Source organism: Natrix helvetica (genome assembly GCF_964273705.1).
Source record: "Natrix helvetica genome assembly, chromosome: Z".
Taxonomy (NCBI): Eukaryota; Metazoa; Chordata; class Lepidosauria; order Squamata; family Natricidae; genus Natrix; species Natrix helvetica.
In genome coordinates, this window is record NC_138554.1 from 138,852,003 (window position 1) to 138,858,002 (window position 6,000).

Consider the following 6,000-nt stretch of genomic DNA (forward strand, 5'->3'; position numbering starts at 1 on the left):
TGCAGGAGGCCTTCCAGACCCAAAATGGGGTGTGTGCGCGAACCCCAAAAATGCAATACGAGTGCTTCCCCCCCAATACATGTCTGAGACCCATAGACCAGCAGGAGGCCCGTGCGGATACATGGTGGAGCTGGGCTAGGTTTCGGCTGGTGTGCCCAAAGAGTGGCCTTTGCATGCCACCTGCGGCACGCATGCAATTAGTTCGCCATCACGGGCCTAATAACACTGAATACGTTACCTAGTTGGGTCATGAAACGTCTGCAAGCCAACAACCAACTCAGGGAGCACTAAGGACTTCACAATCCTTTTCCTCCTCCTCTTTCTCCTCCTCTCCGCAAACCTTACTCCTTTTTAGCACTGATGATGTTACTTACTTTGGTCATGAAACGTCTGCAAGAAAACCTCCAAGCTCAGAAGGCGTCAAGGATCTCAGAATAATCCACCTCATCCTCCTCTCCACAACCCCCCTTCTAGTTCTGATAGTGTTTCATAGTTGGGTCATGAAACATCTGGAAGAAAACCACCCCACAGTTTTCCTCACCACGCCTCCTCTCCACAACCCCACTCCCCTCTAACACTGAAGATGTTCCCTAGTTGGGTCATGAAATCCAACAACCTCAGAGAGCACCAAGGACCCCACAATCCTTCCCTTCCTCCTCTCCAGGACCCCCACTCCCTTCCTGCACTGATGTTGTTACCTAGCTGGGTCATGAAACGTCTGCAAATAACCCTCCAAGCTCAGAGAGCATCAAAGATCCTCTGAAACACTTTTTCTCCCTACTAAAGTTTCTTCATCTCTCACTCCTTTACTTTCACACTTAACACAATTAAAAGTTAGCATGAGTTTAAAAACAAGATAGCAACCTTTTGCCAATCTATTTTTTTTTATTAAAAAAAACCACTACCAGAGTTTGTTAAAATGCCCCAAATATTAAAATAAACACCATCTCTTATTCTTAATCAGCACACATCCTTACACTTCATCATAATTACAGTCCTTGTATTGCTGCACTGACAGTATTACATTATAATTCATCATTTATATTTTAATTATAATAAAAGCAATTTATTATCATTATTACATGGCGTTTGCTTAAATGAGGAGAAGGATCTTTTTTTTACCAATTAATCAATTGGGCCACACGTGCAAGATTTACAAATATCTATAATTATTTATCATTTAAATTTTTGCTCAATCAACTGGGCCACACGTGCAAGATTTACAAATATCTATAATTATTTATCATTTAAATTTTTGCTCATAATATTTATCATAAAAATAATGTATGATTATCATAGGTTAGTACCATAATTACATTACATTTGATAAAATGCCCCAGATCTTTTATCCTTCATTGATAACACACATTATTTATCATTTAATGTTTGCTTATAGTATTTATAATAAAGATAATTGAGAATTATCACATGCAAGTACAATATACAATAATTACATTTCACTTTCTAAAATGCCCCAGATTGGAAGTAACTTTGATCTTTTATCCTTAATTGGCATAAAACGTATTTATGTTTTTGCTTATAAATATTTATAGTCAAAATAACTGATGATATTTATCATACGCAAGTATCACGACTACATGGCCTTTGCTAAATTGCCCCCAAGAGGGAAAGTAAGTTCCATCTTCATTATTATCTTAATCGCGGTATTTTTTAGTTTATATTGTTTATAAGGTTTGTAATAAAAATAATTGATAATTATCATACGCAACTACAATAATTACACTGCATTGGCTAAAATGCCCCAGATAAGTAGAAACTCAGAATCTTAATTTATTTATAATTTCTATACTTGGGGCTTATAAGCTTTACAAAAGAAGTACTTTATCCTATGCAAGTTGAATCTTCTCATGATTTATATATTTTAAATTTGCACACCCATGTATCCTGAACTGGCTATCTGACAAACACAGCCACTGAAATCTAACTGAGCTCCAGCTCTTTCATACGCACAAACCTACAAAACAAATCACAAAAGTTCACCAATTTGTGCAAGAGAAAACTCAGGGATTCCAGCCAATCAAAAGGGGTTAAAAATAGTGTGCATAAAGTACCAAATTAGGACTGAAAACTAAATACAGATCTCAAAAATGCGATCACTGCTGACCTAGGAAACAGAACGGACTCCCCAGAAAAAAAAATAAAAAGAAATCTGCACACCCATTTTCCCTATTTTTGCACCCTTCCTCCGAGGCAAAGAGCTCTTAAAAGAAAAGTTATGTCTGAGGATTCAACCTACGAACAAAAGAGGATTTTTAGAAGCCGTCTACGCAACTTGCAAAATGTTGGCTCAGAAGGAATTTGCAAGCAGTTGCAAAATAGCAACAAAAAAAAAAAAAGAGGAGAAAAGGAAGAAGGATGGAAGGAAGGACAAAATGGACATACTAGGAATTCTTCAGAGATGTGGAAAAGTTTTCCATCTCCTCCTCTCTGCATCTCTGCAACATCTTCTTTGCGCTACTTCTCCATTTTTTCCTTCCCGCTTTCCAGTCGTCTGCTGGGTCCTTCCTTCCTCTCCCACCCGAGATCTGGAGATTTTGCACCAGGAATTAGACTCTCTTCCAAGGAAGGGGGAGGGTGGGTGGCGCTGGGGGGCCCCACTTCCAAAAGAGGGGCAGGCAGGCAGGGGATGCATCACTTCCCCGTCAGCTGCCACCACTGAGAGGGTCTTAGCTTTCCCCCCACAATAGGGGAGCTTCGACTGCAAGGCTCCCAGCAAAGCAGGAGAACTCCAAGTGGACTTTAAGTCCCAGAATTCCCCAGGCAGCAGGAGTGGAGGACTTCAAGTCCCAGAATTCACTAGGAGGAAGGAATGGACTTTAAGTGCCAGAATTCCCCAGGCAGTGGGAGTGGACTTCAAGGCCCAAAATTCACGAGGAGGAAGGAGTGGACTTTAAGTCCCAGAATTCCCTGACAACATGTATCTGCTTAACTCCAAGAATCTTGCAGCCAGCATTCCTAGGCTCCAAGTACTAGAATCCCCCAGTAGATTTCAGCTACCTGTCCTGGCTCACAAATACTTGGAAGCTTTTTTAACTTATTTCTCAAAATTAAGTAGATTTATATTCCCACCCAAGTCACACAGTGGCAGCTCATGCCTGCTGGCTGGGGATACGGGAAATTGGAGCCCAGGCCCGCTGGTTGGGGGGGGGGGGATTTTGGGTGTTGGGATTCCACCCAAACTGGCTGGAGAATTCTGGGAATTGAAGTCCATACATCTTCAAGTTCCAAAATTCACTAGGAGGAAGGAGTGGACTTCAAGTCCCAGAATTCACTAGGAGAAAGTTTGAAAAACATTGCTATAAAGTGTGAATTTTAGCCAGGAGGGAGGGGCCTTTTCCAACCCGGCCATGCCCTCCCTATATAGGACAGGGGTTCCCACCTGGGGATGCTTCTACCCCCTGGGGGTGAAAAGCAATATTCCAGGGGGTGAAAAAACTTGGATTTAGAAATCTCAAAATTATAGTGTAAAGGCATAATTGCATGCATATAACTATTTACTTTTGTAAGGGGTGCAAGAATATATCAGAAGCATTCTAGGGGCGAGGGGTATAGAAAAGGTTGGGAACCCCTGCTATAGGAAGACATCTGCCATTTTGAAAGGGGGAGTACTACAGTTCCCATCACCTGGCTGCTTCAAAACTTACATGCTTTCATTCTGAGTTAGCAAAAGCGCACTTCAGAAGCACATGACAACACTCCAGAAAAGGGCTTCAAATTATATTATTATTATTATTATTATTATTATTATGTGGTTAATCTTTGGTGAGATTCACAGCCTTTGGGGCTGGTTGGTAGCTCAACAGCTCGAGTCCTAACCAAGGACCTAGGAACTGTTAAGGTAACGTCGGAGGACGTTAGTTGTTCCAAGTAGGGCGGTTTTTTTGTAGAGTCAGAATGTTCAAGTCAGGTAAATTTAGAATTTCCAAATAGCGAGGTAGCCCTTTAGGTATTGCTCCAAGGGCTCCAATTACAATTGGGACAACACACAATTTCTTTTTCCACAGTCTCTCAACCACAATTTGCAAGTCCTGGTATTTTGTGATTTTTTCTTGCTGTTTATCTTCAATTGGTGCATCACCAGGTATTGCAATGTCAATGAACCATACTTTTTTCTTTTCAATTATTATGTCAGGTGTGTTGTAGGCCAAGTGCCTGTCGGTCTGGATTCTGAAGTCCCACAAGATCTTGCCTTTCTCATTCTCTAAAGCCTTCTCAACCTGATGGTCCCAGTGGTTTTTGCTGTACTCAAATCCAAACTTTTGGCACGATTTCCAGTGAATGATCTTAGCAACGTCGTCATGGTGTTGTAGGTAGTCAGTTTGTGAAATTTTGCTTCACCTACTGATTAAGTGGTCGACTGTCTCATCTTTCTCATTACAGAGGTAACATTTGCTGCTGCTGTTATTATTATTATTATTATTATTATTATTATTATTATTATTATTATTATTATTATTATTATTATTATTATTATTATTGCATCAACAGAAGTGTATCACAGCTGCCAGTTGTTTCGCCGGATTTGGCATTAATTACTAGTCGGGCCCCACCCAGGGGCCTAGGACGTCGTAACATATTTTCGTAATATGTGTGCAGATCCAAGCAGTGCAGCCTTTTGCATTTGACTGATGGTGATTTTGTCAATTTTTAACTGTTTTAAATGTAATTCCAGTGCTTTTGGAATAGCACCCAGTGTGCCGATTACCACTGGAATTACCACTGCTGGTTTGTGCCATAATCGTTGGATTTCAATTTTTAAGTCCTGGTATTTCGCGATTTTTTCATATTCCTTCTCGGCGACCCTGCTATCACCTGGTATTGCGATGTCTATGATTGTAACCTTATTTTTCTCAACCAGTGTGATGTCTGGTGTATTATGCGCCAGTATTTTATCCGTTTGTATGCGAAAATCCCACAAGATCTTGACCATCTGACTCTCGACGACTTTTTCAGGCTTATGTTCCCACCAGTTTGTTGCTGTTTTAATATTATAATTTTTGCACAAATTCCAGTGGATCATTTGTGCCACTGAATTGTGCCGCATTTTATAGTCAGTCTGCGCGATTTTTTTACAGCAGCTGAGTATGTGGTCAACAGTTTCATCAACTTCTTTGCAGAGTCTGCATTTGGCATCATTAAATTATTATTATTATTATTATTATTATTATTATTATTATTATTATTATTATTATTATTATTATTATTATTATATTATTATTATTATTATTATTATATACTTTATTCATTAAACATGAAACTCAGCCAACTGAACATTCAAAAATGCATCACAAATACCAGTGACTGCATCCTAGGTATCAACCAAGGACCTTCTTAAAATATAAGATGTTCCGAGTAGCTCAGTTTTTTGCAGTTCCGCTGGTGTTATTACAGGAAGCTGCAATTTGTGGATGTGAAATTCTTGTAAAATTCTTGGACATGGTGCCAAGTGCCCTGATGACAATGGCTGTGTAGTTTCGATGGCCAGGTCGCAATCTTTCGTGATTTTTTTCTAGTTCTTTTTCTTCGACTCTGACATCTCCAGGAACAGTGATATCAATAAACATACATTAATTATGGCAACGGAACAAAAAGCTTCACCAGGTGCCACAATAAATTATCAGGATTTCAAGGACTTTATAAGGGAAGAAAATGCTTTTTTACGCAAAGAAATTAAGGAGGTTAAAGAAATGGTTCAGGATACTATTAAAAAACATGATCAGCTTGACAAAAAATTACACACTTTAGCCACAGGTCTGTCAGAAGTTGTTCTTAAGGTGGACAGGAAAGTTGATCATCTGGCTTTGGATTTGGAAACTAAAATGAAGGAAACAGATTTGAAATTTGTTGAAATGGAGGGGAATATGCAGAGGATGGATAAGGAGATTATCATGATGCAATTCAGATCTATGGAGTACGCTGTTAGACTGAGGGGTATCAGAGAAAACCCTAGAGAGGACTTAAGAAAAGTTTGTGCTGATG

At 39.5% G+C, this 6,000-nt stretch overlaps 1 protein-coding gene across 3 annotated transcripts in view; it reads right to left on the reverse strand.

Annotated features, from left to right (window-relative positions):
- Nucleotides 1-2,712, reverse strand: part of GJC2 (gap junction protein gamma 2) — a 66,328-nt gene extending 63,616 nt beyond the window's left edge. For all 3 annotated transcript variants that reach the window (XR_014176841.1, XR_014176842.1, XM_081971712.1), the window contains exon 1: nt 2,404-2,712. The gene's annotated coding sequence lies outside the window, so the exon portion shown is untranslated. The remainder of the gene's footprint in view (nt 1-2,403) is intronic.
- Nucleotides 2,713-6,000: the final 3,288 nt, after the last annotated feature.